Source organism: Heterocephalus glaber, unplaced genomic scaffold, assembly GCF_053883595.1.
Source record: "Heterocephalus glaber isolate CG9 unplaced genomic scaffold, H.glaber_assembly_v1.0 deba00001472, whole genome shotgun sequence".
Taxonomy (NCBI): domain Eukaryota; kingdom Metazoa; phylum Chordata; class Mammalia; order Rodentia; family Bathyergidae; genus Heterocephalus; species Heterocephalus glaber.
Window position 1 is genome coordinate 44,265,944 of NW_028258315.1, and position 25,195 is coordinate 44,291,138.

At 43.1% G+C, this 25,195-nt stretch overlaps 1 pseudogene; it reads right to left on the minus strand.

Annotated features, from left to right (window-relative positions):
• Nucleotides 1–6,280: 6,280 nt before the first annotated feature.
• LOC101717448 (RAC-gamma serine/threonine-protein kinase pseudogene) lies at nucleotides 6,281–9,122 on the minus strand (annotated as a pseudogene).
• Nucleotides 9,123–25,195: the final 16,073 nt, after the last annotated feature.

The window sequence follows — 25,195 nt, forward strand, 5'->3', positions numbered from 1 at the left end:
TGCTCTTCTTTTTCTAGAAGCTTGAGGTTCAGCATCAGGTTGTTTAATTGGGCTCATTCTGTTTTCCTAATATGCGTATTCACTGCTATGAATTTCCCTCATAAGACTGCTTTCATTGTGTCCCATAGATATGTTGTATTGTCATTGTCATTTAATTGAAGGAACTGTCTGATTTCTTCTTTAATTTCCTCTGTGAGCCATTGGTTATTCAGAAGTGTGTTGTTCAATTTCCACATGTTTATGAAATTTTTTGAGTTTCTTTTGCTATGGATCTCCAATTTCATCGCACTATGGTCTGATAATATACAGGGGATAACTTCAATTCCTTTGCACTTACTTAAACATGTTTTATGTGTAAGTATGTGGTCTATTTTGGAGAACGACCCATGTGCAGCTGAGAAGAATGTGTATTCTGATTTTGTGGGGTGGAAGACTCTGTAAACATCTGTGTTGAGGTCCCCCACTACAATTGTATTAGTGCTTATATGACTTTTCATGTTTGTTAGTATTTGTTTTATAGAGTTGGGTGCACTAGTGTTTGGTGCATAGATATTTATGATTGTCTTCTCTTCCTCTTGGATTCTTCCCTTTACAAGGATGTAGTGTCCTTCTTCATCTCTCTTCATCAGTGTTGGTTTGAAATCTACTTGATCTGCCAAGAGGATAGCTACTCCTGCTTTTTTTCGGGTTCCTGTGGCATGCAGTATTTTTTTCCACCCTTTAACTTTCAGTCTATGAGTTTCCTTTTGAATTGTGTGTTTCTTGTATGCAGCATATTGTTGGATTTTGCTTCTTGACCCATTCTGCCAGTCTATTTCTTTCAATTGGTGAATTGAGACCATTAACATTGATGGTTATAACTGAAACATATTGACTTGTCATTGCCATGACTTTTTCTTTTTGTTGGGCTCTCCCCCTTTCCATTTAATTTCTTGTCATGCCAGATGGGTTCATTCTGCTTTGCTTCCTGGGGTTGTGATCCTCAATGTCTGTTCCTAGGATATTGTGTAAAATTCTTTGGAGTGCTGGTTTGGTATTCACAAAGTTCCTAAGGTGTTCTTTGTTATGAAAGTATCTTATTTCTCCATCAATTTTGAAAGATAGTTTTGCAGGGTACATCAATCTGGGTTGGAGGCTGTTTTCTTTTAGGGCTTGGAATATGTCACTCCAAGCTCTTCTTGCCTTGACGGTTTGTGTTGAGAAGTCTGCTGTGATTCTGATGGGCTTTCCTTTGTATGTGATTTGTTTCTTTTCTCTGACTGCTTGGAGAACTTTGTTCTTCTGTTGTGTTTCTGGAATCCTAACAATTATATGCCTATGTGTAGATTTTTTTTGATCAAGGCTATTTGGAGTCTTATATGGCTCACTTATCTGTATGTCAAGCTCTTTTCCCCTGCTTGGGAAGTTTTCTGCCATTATTTCTGTGAAGAGATTTTTATGTCATCTGCACTCTCTCCTGTTTCTTCATTGAGCCCAATCAGTCTTATGTTATTCTTTTTTGGATCATCTAGCAGCTGCTTGATTGATTTCTCATGTTCCCTTATAATTTTGAAGCAATTTTTCTTTTCCTGGTCACTAATTGCAATCTTATCTTCTATATCTGAAATTCTGTCCTCACATTGGCTCATTCTGCTGTGTAGACTTTCAATGGAGTTTTTCATGTCCTGGAAATCTATTTGCATCTGTTTTATGGATTCCTTTTGTTTCTTATGTTGGGATTCCATTATGTTCCTGAGCTCCTCTCTAGATTTATTAATCATGTCTTGCACTAGGGGCACAATATCTCCTATTATCTGAGAAATTATTTCTGATTTCATTTCTTCCAGATCCCCTTTTGTTGGCAGTTCAGTGGGTCCAGGTGGTTGAGTATCAGAGTGTTCCATCTCATTTCCCTTTGGGGTTGCTGTAGGTGACCTGAAGTCTGGTTTTGAGACTTATTTACATGTTTTCTCATTTCAACTGGGGCGGGGGCTGTTAGTGCCTGCACAAATTACCTCCTCTGAGCTGGGTGAGGTGGGACGGGGGCCCAGAGCAGCAGTAGGGATGGTGACCCAAAAGCCCTTTCCTGTGGGCTGGGAGCAGCTGGAGGGATGGTGGCCGGGAAACCCCTTCCTCTGGACCAGGAGCAGTGGGATGGTGGCTCAGAAGCCCCTCCCTCTGGGCCAGGAGTGGTGGGAGGGATGGTGGCCCAGAAGCCCCTTCCTCTGGGCCAGGAGCAGTGGGACAGAAGGTTAAGGTGGCCCAAAAGCCCTTTCCTCTGGGCTGGGAGCAGCAGGAGGGATGGTGACTGGGAAGCCCCTTCCTGTGGACCAGGAGCAGTGGGATGATGGCTCAGAAGCCCCTACCTCTGGGCCAGGAACAGTGGGACTCAGTACCTTGGTCTGGTGGTCTGGTGTCCTCTGTGTCTTTGTAGTGTGGAATCAGGTGGCTGCCTGTCTGCAGCAGGGTGATTCGGTGTCTTCTGCGCCACTCAGCACCTCAGTAGGGCATGCACAGACCTGCCTGTCTGCAGCGGGCTGATTCGGCGTGTGTTCCATGCGACTGGGGACCTTGGTAGGGTGTGGGCAGACCTCTTATCTGTGTTTTTTGGTAGGAATCTTTTTTGGTTTATGTCTTGTTCTGAGTAATTAAAGATAATGATATGCAGTATCACTGTTATCCCTTTTTTTTTGGTACTGGGGACTGAACTCAGGTCCTTCCACTTGCAAGGCAGGCAGCGGAACGACTGAGCTAAATCCCTGGCCCAACTGTTATCCTTTTATATGGTTATGAAAATGTTTTATTTTTTCATAAAATAAATAATTTAATTAATTGTTATCAATTATAGTTATCCTACTGTGCTGTAGAACATTAGGAATTACTCCGTCTATATCCAATGGCACCCCTCTATTACTGAAGTCAGCTTTCTTTTTGAGACAGCATTCTCAGTAAGCTACCCAGGCTGACCTCAAACTCTTGATCCTTCTGGTACAGCCTCCCTAGTGCAGGCTTACAGGTGTGCACCACTATGCCTGTTTAAGGCCATCAATAATTTTTTTTTTTTTTTTTTTTGGTCCTGGGATCAAACTCTGGACCTTGTACTTGTGAGGCAGGCATGGTGCCACTAAGCTAAATTCCAGGCCCACCAATAATCTTCTTTACTTGTAGTCCTCTGTGTGTCCTAGTTTTCATGAGTGACCAAGGAATCACCTCCAAATATGTCACCCACTAGCTGGGCACAAATTTATGCCTTTGAGTCATTGATACACAGAATTCCTTGATATCATTGGCCATGACTGTCTTGGGGAAAGGGGCAGAGGTATAGCTAGAGGTCAAATTCAGGACAGGCTGCCCAGGAGTGATTTTTTTTTTTTGTTAGCAGATTGACATAGTGCTTTATTTAAGCTGCCTGTATGAAGGAAAATAATGTGCATCCCTATCATATATGTGTAAAAATACTAAGGATGTACAGTGTACAAAAACAGTTTCTTATAGTTATTTCACATCCTTGTGGGTCATATACTTAAGGAAAGAAACAGTTTTAGTATGACCAACAATAATAGTAATACAGTCTCTTGGGTTCATAGTTGCGTCTGATTAAAATCCTTAACCAGATGACCAAATCTTTGGCAGATCTAATGAAAGAGCTAGCAAGGTCAAGAAATGTCACAAACTATAAAGCTACAGGGAGGCAATTCAATTACCAATTTAGAGGTTTTCTTTTTATTTAAATAAATACTTTACATTTCATGCTTGCCTGTAATGCACTACCAGGAGCAAGATAAGGAAGCTCTACTGTAGACAGTACAAGTAGTAGCAGCAAGTGTGCACTGAGGTGTAGTATAGAGATCCTGCAGTTAGTAAGCAAGTGGCCCTGCAAGAACAGTCAGCTTTGAGAAGCCAGAAATCAGGTGTGGGAAATGGAAAACATACTGGAATAATGCTATGTAATTGGTGTGGAAAGCACAGTTGTGAGCAACCCTTGCCAACAATCCAAGCAGAAGGGGCCAATTTCCTCCAAGTTGGCTGCCTTGTGACAATGGGTCAGACTTCATGACAGTACAAGCTGGAATCTGCAAAGTTAGAATTGTATTTGGATAGGAGGATTCCAGGTTTCTGGCTGTTCTACCTGTTCTACCTTCCAGAATCCAAAGCTACAGCAATGGGCAACTCAGGGAAGTTTCACGATTTCCCTCTGCACACCTTTCTGTGCTGTCTTTTTTTTTTTTTTTTGGTACCAGGGATTGAACTCAGGACCTTGCGCTTGCAAAGCAGGTGCCGGAAACACTGAGCTAAATCCCCAGCCCTTTCTGTGCTGTCTTAAGCCTTCATGCCAGATGACTGAGATCTGGGAGTGAGAGGGAGGGATTCTTGAAATTGAAGCCAAGAATACACTTTCAGTGACACCAACTGCCTTGGAGGGGATAACTGGGCCTTGTGTGTGGCTGGGGACTGAGGGCCAGCTGTGAGGAAGAGCCAGCTGAGGGCACTGCCAATTCCCATCATTAATCTTTATGAAGTATCCTTGGCCAAGGTCATGGAAATCACCTTAAGATTTTTTGGGAAAAGAAAACAACAAAAAGCTATGTGCTTAATGTAGAGCATCATGCTTTCTCTCTAAAGGAACAAATGCTCTGAACATTAGCCAGTCTCAGCTTTCTCCTCTTCTCACCTGTTTCTTTCTTAGAAAATGGATGCAAGAAAACTTTAAGGACATACCTTCCACTTTCTTGTCATTTTGAAACATTCAACATAATTCCAAGTGAAAAAAGTTAATCTATAGATGTAAGAATGAACTACCATTTACTATAACTTCCTACTTAACACTAAGGATGAATGTCACTCAGGAAGAAATAGGAAAAATTAGGATAAAATCTATGTCTGAATATGTCTTAGCTGCCTTAATAAAATGCCCTTTAACCCCCCAATCAGTCCCAGTGGCCCACCCACTGCCAGCAGTGGTTTCAGAGGTATAAATCCTCATGTCCAGCAACAAGAGGCTAAGACATCTGCATATGGATATGATTCACCCTACTAGAAAGTCACTTGCTCTCTCATACAAAGCAATCTAATACTATGTCATGATGCAGTCTTCCATTTGGGAGCTGTCAGAGTTGAACTAGAATACATCTCCATGATCATTCCAGAGAGCAAGAACTCTCCTGCTTGTCACAGGCAAGGCTCTTGCCCCTTGGACTTCATAGGCTGCTTTGGAAAATGTCAACTCCTAGCACCAAAGGGTTTAATCTGAAGATCATCAGTAATGAAGGAGAAAGATGAGGTTTGCATACATGTCCCCTTTCAGTGAGAAAGGTTGGGATTTGGAGACGAGTAAGTACAGAAAAAGAAAAGATAGAGGTGTTCTTTCTGTTTTGTTTTGTTTTCCCTGATGGCTTAGTTCAGTGATAAATGTACCTTGATCAGAATAAACACAGCAGGTTTTTATCTTTTACTGACTACTTCATAATGCTCAAAATGTGTTCATTTTGCCATGTAAAGTTCACTTCTTAACATCACTCAGGTCTCAATTTTCTGCATTATGTTATGTTGCCAGGTCATCCTAATATTTTAATTCTTAAGTGAGCAAATATCAACAACTATTTGTTTCCCTAACCCCTTGGCATGAGTAGCTGATTTTCTCACTTTCAGCACCAAGGGATTAAATGATGGCAACTTTTCTCCCAAAGCCAAGTTTTAATCAATCTGTACAATTTCAGAGCCTTATCAAATTTTTTTTTTACACAGGAGAAAAAGTACATGATTCTCATTGGTGTGTACATTTCTTGCACATGGGTCAAAAGAAACTGCAGTAAGTCTGTTTCATGTAAGTTGGAGCTGCATTTGCTAACATGACATACAATTCTCATCGCTAAAAAATAAATACTACTGCGATATAAACAAAATCATAAAAGGACATTCAAAGTTTTAACATCTGAGAAAAAGCTAATCACCTAGAACTGAAAAAGTAAAATATTAAAACTAATTAAGGCAAACACCTGTTGGTTTACCTTGTTGTACAATTTTGGTTAAAGCAGGATCATTATACTTGTCTACATTCTTCACCCATCAGAGGTGATAAACATCAAGAGTGGAAAAGGTTCTCAAGCACAGGAAAGAATGCTCTGGGGCAGAGTGTACCCTAAGACCCTGTAAGTGACCCTGATTCCGGGCATGTGCCGTTTCTTGGTAGAACAGTATCCACTTGTCCGTGATTGCCTGTGACATCTGGACGTCCATGTGTGATACTGGGCTTCCTCTGCAGTATCCAACAGGAATTAGGAATACGTATATATATCTCAGCTGTTGTTCAGTCCTCTCCAACACTTGCTAACAAATTCCAGCCACATCTTAGCGACACACACTTACTTTCTGCACTGATCAGATCTGCTTTATGAAACCTGTGCATAAGCGTATTACCACCCTCCCACAGTTGCTTGTTTGGATATAGAAACTAAATCTTCTTAGTCTAATTAGTTTTTGATTTATCTTCTAGAAAGTTAAAAAATGTAACTAGAATCAGTGTATCTCATTTAGCCTTCACTGTTAGGGAAAAACAAAAAACAAAAAGATCAAGATGTCAATTTGTGCACAAATGAACAATGGTGGGCTCATGACTTCCACAGATTGTAAAATTACTCCTTAAAGTTGCTGTAATAGTAAGACAATAGTACCAACAGCATGACACCTTAGACTGAAATAGAATTTCATGCAAAAACAAAAATGGGAGTACATCTGTGTATGTGTGTGTTCTCATGGGGTGAGAGGTGGTGAGGGGAGACCATGGGCTGGTCTGGGAGGTTGGAAGGTGCCCTGCTGTCTGTAAGAGCCAGGATGGTGGTGCTGTCCAGAAGTCATTTTCAATAATAAATCTCAGGTGACAGTGAAGTAGCAGAATGAAAGAGGCTTATTCTCATCCACTTGCAGAATAGGAAAACTGAGGGAAATGGGGCCACCTCTCATGCAGTCATGTGGACATGCAGTCCATATGAATGGTATGGACATGCAGTCCATACCATCTTCATTGTATTTCTCAGGTGGTGTTATTGTAATAGTCTGAGCTGTGAATTCTTCGACAAAATATCTGGTGTCGGTCTCAGATGTTACCTGAGGCTTAAAAAGAGGCATAAACTTTTTATCATATACATCTTGCAAGTTTACTCCAGAGAAGAAACTGTCTTGTAATTTCTTTTGCATCATCTGGTTCTCCACCAAGGCATTTATTTGGATCCTTTATCAAGAGCCCTGAAAGCAATGATTTTGCATCTGAAGAGAGTGCTCGAGGAAATTTAATGTCTTCCATTAGTATTAGTTCAAAAAGCTTTTCATGGTCCTGGTTGTAGAATGGTAACCTTCCACACATCATTTCATACATAACAACCCCCAGGCTCCATTAGTCTACTGCTCGGCCATAGTCATTATCTTCTAACACTTCTGGTGCCAGATACTCTGGTGTGCCACAGAATGTCTTCATGGTGGCTGCATCTGTGATCCCTTCTTTGCAAAGTCCAAAATCTGTAATTTTTATGTGGCCATCTTTAACCAGCATCAAATTCTCCAACTTGAGATCATGGTACACAATCTTTCTGGAATGTAGATAGTCCAAAGCTGAGACAATTTCTGCACCATAGAAAAGTGTGCAGTCCTCAGAGAACACCTGCTCTCTTGACAAATGGAAAAACAGCTCTCCCCCATTAACATATTCCATCACAAAACACAAATGGTCCTTTGTCTGGAAGGAATATTTCAAGGAAGTCAAAAATGGATGTCTAGTGTTCTTTAATACTTTGCTTTCAGTTAGTGTATGCCACTTCATCCTTTGCAATAATGACTTCTTTCTTAAGAAACTTCATAGCATAGTATTTCCCACTTGCTTTCTCTCGAACCAAAATGACTTTCCCAAAAGTGCCTTTACCTAGTAGCTTCAAATAGTCAAAATCATTCATTGTCTTTCTTTTATGATGGGTTGTAGAAGGGTCCATCTCTTCCTCTCCTACATTATCAATTTGTGAAGTTGGACTGCAATTCATTCTCTCCTCTTGCCTCTGCAGTCTGCTACAGCCTGGATAGCCTCTGTCCATTCTTCCCTTTCCTCTGGAGTATCTACATGAAATGTTCTTTCTATAACAGTGGTCCACTGGAGACATCTGATAATAAATGTGTTTGGCTTTGGTAGTTCTGTTTTCATTAACTGGCATTTTGCCACTGAAAAGTTGTTGAGGGGATAAGGTAAATCCACATCTTGAGGTTTCTCTTTATATCCTATGAATGAGCCATCTTGTCTTCAAAAGAAGTATCTTGGCCTCCAGTTTTTTATATATTCTCCCCTCTTCTGAACCCAACCTTCTTTCACAATGGTAACTGATAGGTCTCCCATTACCTCAGCAGCTATTATGTATAGTAGCTGCCCTCTTCCTATGGTGCCTTGCCCCCTCCCCTGTGTGACGTCATGCCAAGATGGTTGCTCCCACCAAAGAACAAACCCTTCTTCCCAGTATGCCCCTGATCCCACCTAGAGAGTAACCTAATACTCCCACCTAGTGACATCACCGGCTCCTCCATTCCCTAGTCACTACCTCACTCAACCCCACCTCAGCCCCTACAAGCCCCACCCCAGTCTCTATAAACGACTTTCCCTGCCCAGGCCATATGGCTTTTGTCTCTCCTTTGTTCAGAGACAGCCCGGCAGATCTGTTCCCTAATAAAGGCTTGTTGTGGCCTGATCTGGTCTTGGTTTTCAGCCCTTTTACCTGACAGTAACATCGCTCATGATGGTTCCCCTCTGAGTCCCCAACTTGGAGAAATGGTACTTTGTGCTATCAGCTTTAGGGTTTGGATTCTCTGCTGCTGCTGCCCTTCCCACTCTCTGGTGATGAGTCATCCTTGCAAAGGCGGCTGCGGCGGCTCGGGCGGTGGCAGAGGAGGGAGCTGCGGGCGGGGCAGGGCGGAGGAGGGAGCTAGGGGGCGGAGGAGGAGAGGGGGCCACTCGGGGGTCCCCCCTCCCTCCTCCTCCCCTCCTTTTCTCCCCCCACCCCACAGAGCCTATGGCCCCCTGGAGCCCGGTGCAGCTGACGGGCGGGCAGGCGAAGCTGCCGGGGAGGAAGGGAGGAAGCCAGCCGGCCGGCCACGGAGCCAGAGCTGGAGGCGGCGGCGGGAGGAGGTTCCCAGGAGTGATTTACACCCAGGCTGCTGTTTAGATGATTGGCCACAGGGGAGCACCAATGCATCAGGCTGGTGCTTAAGAAAGGGTCCTGTCTAAGCCAGGTCTGGTGTGGCTGGAAAGAGTGACTCCCCCAACCTTGGTAACTCCTGTAACTCTGAGGGCACTGAAGGCAACTTAGTCCCAGGAAAAGTGGTTTAGAAGTGGATCTCGGCTGCTGTGTTACATGTCATTACTGAGCTGGGGGCTGTAGGGGAGAGTTGCCTCTTTATCTGAAACATTAAAGGGTTGCACAAGAAAGATCTGTAAGAATACTTTTTGCTCTCCAAATTTTCTTAAATTCTCGTTTAAATTTTATATTTTTTCTGGTTTTATAGAGATATAATTGACAAATAAAAATCATATACATTTAAGATATACAATGCGATGTTTTGATACACTGCAAATGATCACCACAAATCAAGGTCAGTAACATATCTATCACCTCACATAGTTGTGGTTTTTTTGTTTTTATTTTGATGTGTGTGCTGAGAACATTTAAGCAAATTTCCAGTGTGGAATATAGTGTCATTAACTATGTTACTATGCTGTAATTCAGATCTCAAAGAGCTCATGCATCCTGCTGAACTGAAATGTGGTGCCTTTGGCCAATTTGGATTTTAACTGTTCAGGAAATACACCAGGGATGAAGCTTATGTTTCATAACACTGCTGGTTTCTGATACCTGGTTGGCCTTTCCCTTGGCTGGGAAACTTTAGGCAAGTTGCTCTTCTCTTGATTTTTCTTTCTTTGTTGTTACCTGTGTCCTTTCAATAGTCCTACAGGGCCCCTGGGCTGTCCCAGTGTGTTCTGGGGGACAGGGAGGAAAGCAAATTCTCCTGACAGAAAAGTCTGCCTGGGGGCTGCCTCAGAGGATTGTGGCTAGGCACAGGCTACTAGGTGATCTCAACACCCAGAGACTGGAATCTTCCACCTCCTGCTCCTGAGGCCTGGAAGAGTGGCAGCCAAGTTTTGGTAGGAAAAAAGCCAGGAAATAGAGCTCCAGTTCCACTCATTCATTCCAGGTACCATAGCCTTCCAACAATAATTCTCAGATGGCTTTGTTCAGACCCATCTGTGACAAGCAACTTTGATTGGTGACTTTGAGTGAAAGTGCTTCTGTAGAAGTGCTTATGATTCTCTTGAGTTTAAACCTCTGTGCCTCAATGCCTGGCCCTAACCAGTGGTGTGGACTGTCACCTGAATGCTGACTGGAAACAAAGAGTTCTAGGCCCTCCAGCTCTTGGATTGATTTGGAAGGTCTGGGGTGGGGCCTCAACATCTGCATTCTTTTAATCCTCTGTCACCCAGGTGAAATAACGCCATAGAAATATGTTGAAGGAATGAATAACTTTCATTAGTGGGTAGCCTTACTGCCACACCCAAGTCTTTTTGATTACTTCTTTTTGTTTTAAATCATATCTTGGTACCTTGGGGGTGTAAAAAACAGCAATTGTTTTTAACCAGTCTTTTCCCATCTTCTGTTTAGTCTGAGGTGGGTCCTTGGCTTTTCCCAGGCTGTGGTCACTGTGGAAAGCTGGTGGTGATCATTCCCTAGAACTCCTCAGCTACCAGGTCACACCACCCTGGCTGCTTTTGCCCATCAGCTGGGAAAGCAAGCAAGAGTGGGGTAGTATGGCTACCATGAAGTGTGGGCTTCCTGAAGGTGTCCAGAGGCCAGAATCTAAATTTTGCCTTTCATTTGTTCCAAGTATATAAGAAACAATGAACTCAGAGTGGATGAAATGCTGTCTGTGCTCAGTGTAGTCCAGAGCACAAATCAAAAACTGCTCTCAACTGGTCCTTTCCCTGGGATCTGGAGCCTCTCCTTCTCTCTCCTCCTGGCTCATCAACCACCTAACCCTGAGCTAGTTTCTAGGTGGCTCCTTTCACCTTCCAGGACTCTGTGGCCCATGAACCACCCAGCTCCCTGTCCCTGAGGGCAGTGCATCCAGTCTGTGGGCTCCCTCTAGGCTGTGGCCCCCTCATCAGGACACCATTTGCTTCTCCTATGGTATGTCCATCCTCTTTAAAAACCAGTCATAACAAATTCACAGAAAAGGAAGGTGAGGGGTGTGATAAGAGCTTGTATCTTGGCCTCAAAACAAACCCAGAAACAGATTTACTCCAAAACACTTAAAGCAATGATGAGACTGTCTGATGCATGGCTGTGGGGCTCTGCTTGAGTAAGGTCTTCCCTAGCTTTGGAGAGAAAAGGTCTATGTTGGGTGGAGCCTGGGAAGGGGGGTATGACAGGGGAGAGGATGTCCCCTTGGAGCAGGGCTGAAAGTTTAGCCTCTAGAGAGACCTTCCCACCAAAGTGCCAAAGGGAGGAAATGGCTGTCTGGCTGAGGAGGCTGCCTCTCTTGGAGGCTGATTGTCAGACTTGCTTTCATATGTCCTGCTCCTCTCTTCCTCTTACATAGCCCTTCAGGCAACTGGCCTCTTCTGGGATGGCCTGGCTTGAGGTTTTCCTGTTAACTCTTTCCACATGTTCTACTCTGCCTGTGCAGGTTAGCCCTTTCCTCCCAGCCTAGGGTGGATCCAGCCCTGGCCCCAAGTCCTGCCTCATTCACTTCCTTCTAGATAGAATTTCTTTTCACTTCTTTCCATTTGCTCCTGTGTCTTGTCCAGCCACAGTTATGTTTGGTCAGCTGCCTGCTGCTAGGATCTGTAAGAGTTCCTAATTCTGAACAACTCCCTAATCCTCAGTGCTGGAAAGCCCAGTAGGTTGGGGCAATAGCTGCACCGAGACTATCTTTTATGGTAGAAGATGTAGAAAGTTTCATTCATTCACTTACTCAGTCATCCTTTCAGCACTGAAAGGGGCCCTACACTGTGTTCCAGTTTCCTTCTGTGGATTGACAGGTGGGCTGTTCCAGACAGCTGGCTGGAGATAGAATGGGGCTTTGTGTATGGGGCTCCAGCAGCAGTTCTGAGCTGTAGCCCAGACAGGCTGCAAAACCACACAGAGAAGCACAGTGCTGGAGCTTTGACCCCCAGCCAGCCAAGGCTGCAGCTGTTTCTGATTACCAGCCTGTCTTGCCTGGAGGGCTGGGTGTCCTTTCTCCAAAGAGGAAATGCTGATACCTCCCACAACTTGGGGAGAAAAAGTGTGGGCCTGTGGTTTCATGGAGCCAGTCAAGGCCCTGCTTCCACAGCCTGGGCCTAGTGGGCTGCTCCTTCACCATCTGTCCACCAGAGGTCTTGGCTCAAAGGAACTACGCCAAGGACTCAGGCCAATGGTGCTCCAATTCCTTATCATCCTTTCTGAGCACGAGCTGCTTTTCACGGCTCAGTCTTGATCCAATCCCTTCCTTGCCGTGCTTGTCCTAAGATATGGGCCACCATCCCACTTGGGCCTTTCAAAACCAGTGAGGTCCTGGCCAAGTTACTCAATCCTCTGAGGATCTATTTCTTCATCAGGAACATGGGGATAATTGTACCTCCTACTTCCAATTTTTTTTCAAAGGTTATGATTATTATTTGATTTTCTAAACATGGTTTCAAAGAAAAATGTGAGTGTAATATGTGTAAAACACTAAAACCATCCCTTGCATGTTATAACACTACATTATCACTTTATATCCTCACAATATTGCTGTTTGCTAACAAGGGAACCGAGCCCCATTAGCACACTCTAGGTGCCCACCTGACCTGTTAAGTGTTATATCTAGGGTTCCCACTGGGGTGTTCACACTAGAAACTAAGCTTTTTACCTCAGCTCCCATGAGGGAGAGATGATCAGCTATGGACACTGCCTGCTTTGAGAGGGAGGTGGCTTCACCTTCCAAGTGGAATGCTGAGTCCTGGCCTGGCCTCACCTGCCACATTTGGGTGATGACCTGATGAGGTCAATGCACGGAGTGATCCAGTAGGTGAACAACTGTATATTTGCTGTCCACATATAGGGCAAGTGCCTTGCTCAGAAGCACAGCATCCTTGAGGCTTTCAGAAATTTTTCTCTGGTTCTAGCCAGACATCTCAAAGTGTGTCCTTGCTTGAAGGTTTTGGAGTTGGTGGGTTTCTCTTCGCTTTGCTTTGTGTCTCTGAAATGCCTTCCACAGGATGACATGGCAGTCTTCCTGCCTCTGGTTTTGCCAAACTCCTTTAATACTTTGCTAAGAACTCTTGGTCCTCAGGATAAACCCTAAATTCCTTTGCATCATATAGACAGCCCTGCCTACTTGCCTACCTGTCCCTATTTACCTGTGTAGCCTCATCTTTTCTGTTCCTCTGCTAGCAACCAACATGGAGAAGTGAGTCATCCCTGACTTTGACCTTGGCCAGCAAACCTCCTGGTTCTACTGCAGAGTTAGTAACCCTTTGTTGCTCTTATGATTCACATGCCCATCCTCTTTCACCTGCCCTAATGGCTCCTGAGGGCAGCAGTCCTCCTTAAGACTCTTCTCATTCCCATCAAAAATTGTAAAATATCAGATGGGGATGGCTGGCTGATAGAGAGGATTAAAAGTAAAGATGGAAAGAGATTTATCATCCATCATCAAGAAAATCAACAGGAGAGGTGAAATGGGAGCCTAGTCTCATGGCATCTAGGGTAGAGTGAGGGAGCCCCACTCATAGCCACTGAGTACACTGAAAAGCCAAAGAAAGGAAACCATAGGTAGCTGAAGCTGACAAAGTATCCCAGATGCTTGAGTGATGGTACTCCTCAATAGTACATTTTCTAAAATTGAAACCTGCCTTCTTCTTCATTCCTAGATTCTTACATCCAGACAGAGTGAAGGGAATGCATAAAAATGAAACAAAACGAAACTACACATATGCAGCTCCAAGTCTTCAGACGTCCTTTATTACAGTTATCTGAAGAATTAAATGATCAGTGCGGACCACATAATTTCAAACTCTCTTCATGTGGTCAGGCTTGCATCTGGTCCTGAGAGTAGAAACCCAAGAGTATGAGAAGACCAGAGGGCAAGTAAATGTAAATTTGGCATGATTGTGTAGACTGCTGTTGGTGGCTGCAACCAGACAGGAAAACTGAGAAGATGTGAGCAGAAAAGGCTGAAAGGAGAATGCTTTTCCAAGAAATTATGGAGGAATCTTCTTCCAAGGGGCTGGGGGCCTCTGCAGACATGATCTCATTACTCCCCACATGGTCCCCTTGGGATGGAGAGCCTGGGGTCTCTTCCTAGTATGAAATTCAAAGAAAACTCAAACTTAGCTGATTTTCCTAATGAGGCCTAGCTCTGAAGTGGAGGGACCAGAAAATCACCCTGACAGCTGGTGATGAAAGAGTTCCCTTAAGCTTCAGGAATCTGTACAAAATACTCAAACACTCAAGAACAAAAATGATGCAGAGGGCTGGGGATTTAGCTCAGTGGTTTTGCCACTTGCTGTGCAAGCTCAAGGACGCGAGTTCGATCCCCAGTACAAAAAAAAAAAAAAAAAAAAAAAAACATGCAGAGGGGCAGTTATTCAAAGGGAATTGCTTCATTCTATTCCAAGGGGGAAGTGTTTCAACTTGCTTTGGGAGGAGGAGAAGAACTAAGATCTAGTACAATGGAGGGGAATGCAAGGATTCCCAGAGAGGGATACTACATCATATGCACTTTGCTAGACCTTGACCTATGTAAGGTGGGCAGAGCTGGAGCATAACAGCAGGTGGGAGACAGACCTGTACTTATTGTAGGTACTACACGAGGGTCATGGAGTTGGTGCAGAAGAAGAGAGTTTGGCAGCTGTGGGGTGGTATGGGAAGGATGCATACAGCCATTGTTACTAGCTAGTTCCCATCTATTGGGTGCCAACTATGTCCCAGGCACTGTGCTGAGTGATTTAGAGTCATCATCTTACTTAATCTTCATAACAGTATGGGGGGGGGTGTCTTGCAGGACTGCCCATTCACTCCCCAAGCACAGTGTGAGACGAAGGCCAGTGACATTCTTTGAGCAAACAGTTGTCAGCAATACCCATTGAAAACTAAAAGGAAGTAGAAGTCATTAAAGAAGAATAATTATTAATTAAGTTGGTGTTAGAGATTGAAGATAAAGCCTCATGCACACTGACCATGTGCTCTATCACTGAGCTACACCCTCAGCGAGAAGAAAAGAAATTCAACACTAGTCACTTAGTACATGAACAGGGGAATAAGATCAGGATCCTAAGACCCTAGTGGTGAAGAGCCCAGGGCTCTATGCCAGATAACCCAGACTGGACCAGGCTGTGATTTTGAGTGTCCCTGTGGTCTGCTCATGGATTGATTTGAAAATAGAGATAAAAATACTTATTACAGGGCTGAAGATGTAGCTCAGTGTGTTACCAGGTTTTGAGGTGTTGGAGTCTCCCTCTGGAGGTGGTTTCTAGGTTCTTTCTGTCCTGAGCAAAGAACTGGTCAAGACATATTAAAGATAGGAAAAGAAACAGGCTCATCAGAGTGAGTTTGGGCCAAGTAAAAGTAGGAAAAGAAGTATACCCTATGGCATGAGGGTGGGCTACCGTTCAAGGGAGAACACAGTGGCTAAAAACTCAATATGGATTGTCCTTTTTGTTACACCCATTCTTCAGGCTGATGTCAAGTGTAAGCCATCCTATTGAAAATCTGTTTGAGTTTTCTCAAGAAGTCCACCTGCAGGGCCTCGGGGACTGTTCTCATGTAGTCCAGGATCTTGTCACACCTCTTCTCAGCTAGTTTTAGCCATGCCCTACCTTCCTGTCTCAAGGGGTAAAGTAAATGTCTAGTATGTGCAAGAATCTGGGTTCCATCCACAGTGATATAATAAAATGCAGAGGTTATTGGGAGAATAAAATAAAATAATGTATAAACTTGCTTAGCACAGGATTGACTATAGTTATTTTTGAATAAACTATTATTTAATGAACTTCACTCCAGTGCTGGATCTAGGAAAGCCAATTTAACTACTGCTATATCTTCATTAGAAGGTTTTTTTTTTTTAAATGTTGTTGCTGTTTAATCATTCCCACTTTGGAGCGAAATGTGGTTTCTTCCTAAAACTTTGGACTAGGCTTCAAAGTCTTTCTACTTCAATGCAAAATGACTTGTATGGAAAGCTAAGGCTTTTTAACATATAAGTTCATTTTTTGAGAGAAAGTAGGCATATTTAAGCAGATAGAATCTGGATAAAATCTAGTAACTATGGTCACTGAGTGACACTAGAATAAGTGTCAATAAGTGAGGAACTCACCTGTACTTTGGAAAAACAGAATGGACATTCAGACTCAATATTCAAAAAAAAAAGAAAGATATAGCTAAAATACCACAACCAAGAATAAAAACTGGTTGCAATCAGGGTGCTACTTGAATCTCAGTCAAGAATGATAAATATTTGTTAACATAATGAAGATTCTATAGCTTGCATGGGGTTATTATAGGAGTGCACTGGTTGCATTTGAGCTTTGGTTGTTTAACCTGAGGTCTGTCAAACTCCAGCATTTTATCCTTCACAGGATAAAAAGTGAAAGTAGCAGTTTTACCCAAACCAAAGACCACCCTTGACCTTTGCATGTTAATATGCCCTAGATAGAGTCTCTGTTAATCATTTTTCCTTGCTTCTAAGGCTGCAAGGCAGAGAATCCTATCTTTGGCATGGTTGGAGAAAGGGCAAAAAAATCAATTTCTCTATGTCTCTGTTAATCGTGGAGATCTGTGGTCTGAGATACATGAAAGAATATGACATTTTCCAGTGCTGCCGCATCTCAATCTTTTTGGTGCCAGTCTAAAGAAACTTGAGAAATCTTAGCAGCTGTGAGTTGGAGAGAAGTCCTTACCCCAGCTGGGGTGTGTAGCTAAATTACAGGTGGAGACAGGGTGCAACTACTGAGAAAAAGACTGCCATCAGCCACTCCCTTGGAAAAGTCCTCTTCTATTCCTGCCCCCAGTATTTATTTTGGCCCCAGGCAGCAGACTCCTCTGGGGAAAGAGGAACCTAGTGGAACAGGGGCAGGGAGGAGGCAATTGAAAACCACAGGGTTAATGATGAGTTGGTACAAAACACACCTAAACAAAATACTGACTTTAGGGTGGTTCAGGTATTTCTAGACTGTTCCATGACTATCAAGGCCAGTGTGTAGAACTAAACACACCCATATTCCTAGCTCCTGCCAGACCTCAGTTTCTTGAAAAACCTTCCACAAAGTGGTCCCAATGCTTTAGTTTAAAGGCTATAAAAAATCCCCTCTCCCACCTCCATAATACAAGCAGCATCTTTGAAGTTGATGAATATTATGAAAAGCAAGGCTTCGGAAAGACAGACTGGTGGAGTTTTTTGTATACCTGTGAGAGATGGATGCCTCATGCCATTGGCATTTGTTGGACCTACATCCTTCTTTTGTCCCTAGGGATGTCCATCTAAGGGCTCCGATTGGTGGGACAGGACATCCCTCTACTCCAGCTTCCAATTCTTCATAGAATCTGGAGTTCACTTGGAGTAGAACAAGGAGGAAGCTATGTAGTCACAACCTAAACTGAGGACTTTGACCCATCCTGCCTGCAGGGAGGAGGAGAGAAGTGGAATAGAGAGCTGGAAGGATATCAGGGTCAGAATCCTATGGTGTTCAGTACTGCTGAGAACTTTTCCAAGTGGAAGAATTGCGAATGACCAAGGAATGTTGCTCTAGGAGCCACACATTCTACCATAGTTCTATGGGACCTAGCAAGGCAAACCTCAAGGTGCTGGCCTGGCTTATAAGTATGACTTTGCATATGAATTGCCCATTTATTTGCATTATGTTTCCTTAATCAGCAGGGTAAGGAGTCTGCCTGTTCCCTAATTTATTAGGCCCCTCACACATGCTTAGGCTTTGGACTGTAGAACCTGAAATGCGTAAAGAGTCAACAGTTCCATTGCTATAGTTTGGATCTTTAGTATCTCCAATTGGCCCAGGTACTAAAGACTTAATCCCCACTGTGGTGCCACTTGGAAAGTGTTAGAACCTTTAAGAGATGGGAGATAATGGGAAGTTTTTAGGTCATTGGAGGTATGCCCTTGAAGGGGATTGTGAGCTAAGAAGTTTTCCTCTACCACATTTTCCCACTTTGATGTGTTGCCTTTCCACAGGCTCAAAGCAACCAGGCTAATGGATCATGGACTGGCATCTTTATAATTGTGAACAAGACTAAGAACTGAGGAGCCCAAATAAATCCTTTCTTTTTACAAGTTAATTATCTCAGGCATTGTTATAGTGACGGAAAACTGACTAACACACCCTACTCTGTTGTTTACCTCTCCCATCCAATAAATAAGTAAACAAAAACCCTTAGAAATACCTTGGCTGCCAAGAAGGAAAATTATACCTTGGCTAATGGAAAAACTACCAGAATCAAGGAGACTGTGAGTACAAACCTCTCTGCTTCATGACTCTAAATATTACCACCTGAAATTGTTTGGTTTGTGGACTTTAATAAGGAGTGGGGAAAAATGCCAGGACTGAGTTAAGACTGGGTCCAGAAACCTCTCCTGAACTCAATCTCATTCCTTCTGAGCTTCTGTGTAAGGTGTCAGACCTTTCCAGAGTTATGGACTAGCGAGTTTGAACAATAGAGATGCACCACACTCTGTGCCAGATTCAAGGCCATTTATTATAGCCGGCGGCAAAGGGGAGCTAACGCCCAGAAAGTTTCCTTGGCAATGGGAAGCAGTTTGATTTCTCCTTTTAAATCATGCTTTCAGTTGGGGAGGGCTCAGGGGAGAGCAAGCGGAATCTTAAAAAGCAGAACCATACCAGATTAGTGTGGGGGCACAAGGAAGTTTCACACACACTAGGTGAGCTACAAAACATCCTACAATTGCAGCAAATTTACTGCCAAGCAGGATGTGGGGGTTTTGGGTGCTTTGTTCAAGCGCAAACACTTTATTCAGGCACAGGTACAAAATGGCATTGAGGCACAAGATGGAGTCGGATTGGCTATCACACCAGATCAATCCTGGTCTAATTTTCACTATTTTAGGAAATCTGTATAAGATCAACCACATCACTGGCCATATCTTATGCTTGAGACTTGATGAGCTGAGATAGTTGCTTCTGGGTGACCAGTAGTTTGTGGCTAGTGAGGACCGGGTCAGGAAAAGGAGCCACAAACATAATTTTAACACAGCCGTGGTGTTTGGGAACATTGATGTCTTTTATCCAGTTGTGCCTTCAGGTTTTCAAGTAAGCCCCAAAGCAGCAAAGATTTTCTGGGATTGGCCAACTCTTCGGACTGTTCATGTGCAAAAAAAAGGTAGACATGCATGGACTAAGCTTCTCCATTCAGCTTCCCTTTTCCCTTCCCCACTGACTTTCAATGTGACTGAAAGCCAAGTTTTTAGTTCTTGGCTGGGCCTCAGTTTTTACCTTGAGAGCTAGGAAATGGCTTACTCATCTTTGTATCCTTAGGGCCTAGCATAAAATCAAGCACAAAACACATTCTCAAAATGGTGAGAGAAGAATTAATAAGGGCAGGAAATACCAGAAAGAGGGAAGGAAAGAGAAGGACAGGGAAGTTACCTGTAGCTGACTTGCACGGTAGAGATGTAGAGATGGGAAGAAGGGTAAGCAATTTGGCTGGTGAAGATGGAAAATCTACTGCTTCCATCTTTCTGATGTCCTCTGGAAACCTCATATACTCTCTGTAGTCTTTCCTTTATTTATATGAGGGTGAAGAGAGAAGGAATTACTGAGAGATACAACAGGTTTCTCTTTCCTGTCATCAGATTTCAAGGCTGTGGGAGGAAGATAGGGCATTCAGAACCATCTTGTTCTTCTTTTTCAGAGATACTGGCCTAGGCAGCTATACACAAGTCTGAATGCTAAAGAGGCACAGAGAAATGAGTCATTCATTCTTCAAGGCATAAAAACTGCCTTCCAAGAACTCTTATTAGACACATACACAGAGATACAAGGTGTGATAAAAAAACATACAGTGAATGTTTAAATAAAAAATTAAATTAAAAGCACATTGCAGGTCTAGGGACTTAGCCCAGTGGTTCCACCGCCTGCCTTGCAAGCGCAAGGTCCCAAGTTCGATCCCCCATACCACAAAAAGCACATTGCCATCAGTCCCTCTCAGAAAACTCCTCACTTGGAGCACACTTATCCCATCATTCTTGCCACTTTCTGAAGCAGTTCTGGGAGTTCTCTTTGATGAGTGTATTTAGTTGCATTGTCACAGCTGTCTTGATGTCCTGATCCAGTTCAAAACATTTACGTTTCACGGTCATTTTTTCTTTGGGGAAGAGCCAGAAGTTGCGTGGTACCACACGTGGTGAATAAGGTGGATAAGGACACACTACAAGGTTTCTATTTGACCAAAATTGCCATAAACATTTTGAATTGATTAATGACAGACATTGAGGCAGCCATGAAAAGACATGAAAGAGGACTTCCAGAACTGCTTCAGAAAGTGACAAGAATGATGGGTAAACGTGTTCAAAGCAAAGAGGGGTATTTTGAGGGAGGCTAATGGCAATGTTAAATATTTACTGTATTTTAAAAAAATCACACTACGTATAGATAGCACTACAGAAGACTGTATATACCTGGCACACCGACAGACCAGATGATGCAAAGCTTGTGCATTCACCATTTGTCCTGCTCAGTAATCCAGCAGAACCTGGGGTATCTGGAATGGTAAGATAAGGAGCAGATGAGGCTTGCAGAGGTGCTTAGTCCCTATTCTGTTGCTAAGTGACTGGCAATGAGATTCTGGTCACCTAGTGGCTCTAACACTTGTGAGCAGAAATGAAGAATATGAAAGTCTGCAAATGTTCCAATTAGTGATGTGTCTCAGAGGCTGGTACAAGATTAAGAATTTAGAGGTCCAAATAAATCTGCCTGATAGTTAAATTGGTTTTATCATCTTGTAAAACTATCATTCACTTAAGAAGTGTTCAGTGTGCTCTCAGCACAATGTGTCAACCCTGGGGAGGGTGCTGGGATATAGACAAGAGAAATGCAGAGATGGTGCCTGCCTTGAGGAACATCAGCTTCCTTCCATGCCCACATCTGCACATTGACTGAACCCAAACATTTCCTCGGAGCTGTATCTTTAGTTTTTTCACAAATAGTGTTTCCAACTACCCAAACAAAAAAGTACCAGAAAAGAGAAGGCTTGCTACCTAACCTAGGCCCATCAGAACTTTATAGATAAGTTCTTGGTGGTTATCTGAGCTAGTGCGTCTTTAGGTCCTAAAAACAGCATGGACTGGAATGGAATTAATATGAGAAAATGTAAAAATGGAAACAAAATCTTTGTAAATAGGGAGGCATGGAAGGGTTGAAGGGAGGGCTGAGTGAGAGTGAAAAATAAGAACCAAGAGAGATTATGTAAAGGTGCAAATTTCCAATGATGAATGTCATTATATTGTATACCTAAAATGTACCAATGATTAAAATGAATAATCAATAAGGCAAAATAGGAAGAAAAGGTCCAAAGTGGTAGGGGTAGTGGGAGGGGCAGGGAAAAGGAAAGAAGGGAAAGGAAAAATGATGAGATATGGAAAAAATGGAAATAAAGTCTTTGTAAATAGGGAAGGGTGGAGGGGATGAAGGGAGGGCTAGGAATGGGAAAAAAATAAGAACCAAGATGCATCATGTAAAGGTACAAGTTCCCAATGAGAAATGTAAATGTGTTGTATACCTAAAATGTACCAATAAAAGAATTCAAGTAATTTTTTAAAAAACAGCATGGAGACAACATAGTGAAGTATTAACGAATTTAGGAGATGCAAGTCAAGCTGCATCAAGCTCTAAATGCAAACCAAGGGTTGTCTAGCTGTCAGGATGTCCTGAATAGTGAAGAGTCACTTGTTCAGCTGTCACTGAGGTATTGAGAAACAGGACAGAGGTAAGTTAAGCCTTGCTGCCTCCTAAGATGGGCAATGGCTGGAGATCCCATAGGGAGAGATGGGCTCTATTCTCAGCTCTGTCACTGATCAGCTGGAGAGGAATCTCTGGTTTTCTTTTCTGTACTTTGGCTTTCTCTTCTTTAAATAGATTTTTATTTTTTTGCACTGGAGATTGAACTCAGGACCTTGTGCTTGCCAGGCAGGCGTGGCACCACTGTGCTACATCCCTGGCCCCTCTTCTCTAAACAGGATGTAGCCACCTTGCCACATTCCTTTTTCTCACCTCTCCAAAGGTGAATGATAACAGGTGAGCAATGTCCACAGCTTCCCAGGAAAGTGGGAGACTGAGATATGACTCAGTGTCCCCAATCTGGAAGTCCTGCATAACTCTTAAATATATTAATTATACCAGAAAGCCCTCTTGAGCACTTCTTTTCCTTGGGTTTAAATTTCTGAGCTGCAAAACAAGACTTGCCTGATAGCTCCTGACCGTATGCTCACCCCTCACAACTCTGAGGACACCATGAAGACTGCTGATGGCCTCAGCTGTTTACTTGTGCTTGTGGGTCCTTAGTGAATTAATAATTGTGTGTTGACAGTGATGAGCTAAGCAGCCCCTCCCATTTATCTTACATGGCTCTGACAGCGCCAAATAGCTCAATAGGGGAATATGAAATTTCCTGGTGGGGAAGATAGCTAAATGAGCAAACATTCCAAAGGCCTGGATATTATGAGGCAAGGCCCAAAGTGACTCTCAGAATGCATAAGGAAAGAGAGAAGTTCTGAGTGGTTGACAACATGCACTGGATCTCCTAGAAGATGAAGCACCTCTTCCCACCCCCCTATCTGAGCCCTGGAGGCAGCCAGCAGAAAACTCTGGGTTTGAAACCAGGGTCATTTTTCTCTCTGATCTTCAACTCTCCCCCAGGGCTCTCAAAGCTGACAAATTAAAGACTTGGCAGTTTTATAGTCTTCATTCTTCTAGTCTCTTAAATCCTGGAGGTAGTGGGCTAAAGTTAGACAGACTAATTTATTGTCAGAAGTAGGCCTTTGCCAAGTACAGTAATGGTGCTAGGATGGCAGGAAGGACTGACACCTTAGCAGTAGTGGAGGGGATCTGTGTTGGGGTCCAGTCCTGCTGTCAGTTTTCCCAGGCTTTAATTTTCCTACCTGTCAACTGTTTTTTTTTTTTTGGTACCGGGCATCGAACTTGGAACCTTATGCTTGTGAGACAAGCAGTGAAACCACTGAGCTAAATCCCCGGCCCACAACTGTTGTAATTTTAATGTGATACTTCTTACCTTTAGTTACAAAATAAATGTCAACTGCTTTACAGTAAAGTGTATCTCATTTGACAAGGGGAACCCATTTCCTAGCTTTTAGAATGTCTACTAAAAGACAGGACCTTTTAAGATGGACTTAACCATTGAAGTAACCAAGCAATATTGCTAATATGCCAGGGCTGGTGATAGTTCTCTGCACAGATGATTGGAGCTTTAACAAGGAAATGTAGGAACTTGCTTCTCTTCATCTCTATCCCTGCTGCCCTTAGAGGAGAATTTCTCACGCTCTCCTTCCTGTAAATGTTCTCCCATTTACTTCTCTGATATACCACTGCATGTAGCCAAACCAAGTAAAAACAAATTTAACAAAACTAAATGATCTAAGACCAACATAGATCTTTCTCTATTCCAACTTTGCAGGTTCATTTAACACAATTGCCACATTTGTCTTCCCAGCACATGCAGCCTTCCCATATTACTGTTTTAGTGAAAGGTTTCCCTTGCTCAGGATCAGCTCAGACTCAAGGCTGCCTGTCTGCCCTCGGTCCTTCTAACACCATCATGGCATTCTTTTTGGAAGTGTCTCTTAAATTCCTTCCTTCCTCTCCCTCTGGCCTTCATTTGGCCTTCCTCAGATCAAACTATGGTTTTTATCTCCCACTTGCTCTTTCTGCTTCCAGTTTCTCCGCTTCTCAGTATTTTTTGTATCACATGGCTAGACAGTCTCCCTGAAATATCTCCTCTATTGTGTCACCCATTCTGTTCAGGAATCTATATGGTATACACAGAGTACTAAGGTTGTTGTGGAGACAAATAGGGTTGTTATGATGGGACTTTTGGGGGCTCCTACCCAGTGGCTCCAGATTGTCGATGCAGGAATTGGTGGGACAATCTGATTTGAAGGGAGGGACTAGGACTTGTCTTGGAATGCATTTTTTATAGCACTTTGTAGCAATAGATTTATAAACATCATAAACATTTCTAAGATGATCTTATTAGGATGCTTTGCAGGTCAATAACAGAGAATCTATGTCCAACTGGTGCAAATAAGAGGTTACTTATTAGCCCAAACAACTCAGACATCATAAAGTAGGATAACTTCTAGGTTGATTTGCCCCAAGTTCTCAGTTTTTCAGGATTACCCTAACCTTCCCTGTGGTCAGTTTTGTCTCAACTGGCTTCTCTCATGGTGATGGTGTGGCGGCACACATCTTTACTTACATGTAGGAGGACAGAGAGGCTTCTGTTATGGCTTGTGTTAGATGTCTCCCGCAAAGCCTCATGTGAATGAGGTGGAGCTTTTTCAGAGGTGGCTGAATCTAGAGTGTGTGACACTGGAATTGATTCCTGGTGCAAAGCTAGGCTCAAGGGTGCTAGAATTAAAGATGTGGGTGCTACCCACCCTAAGTAGTCTGGATAAGACATAAGAGACAGAAAGAGCTGTGGTTGGCCCTTTTGTTGCTTTTGCTACCTTCTGGCTACCATGAACTGTTCTGATCTGTGACACTCCTCTGCCATGTGCCACTCTGACTTGGAGCCAGCCAACTATGGACTGAAAAATCTACAAACTGTGAGCTAAATAAACCTTTCCCTCTTTAGCTTTGGGAGTCAGATATTTTGTTTCAGCAATGAGAGAAAAGTAACTAAGACAGTTCCTCTTCCCCCAAACACAGAACAAAATCCCACTTTTTTGGAATGGATTAATTTAGATATTGAGTGGCACCTACAAGAAGAATTTACTTTAGGCAACCAAGGTGTCCTCCTGGAGCTTGATATCTTTGTTAGTCCTACCCACATCCCAAGCTACTACAGAGTTGATGGTGATGGGATTGGTGCCTGGCATCTACCACAAGATAGAGAAAACCACATTAAAGAGTAAAAACATCAAAGGATGGCTTGGATGAGGGAACTGTTGGAGATTATATGTGAGT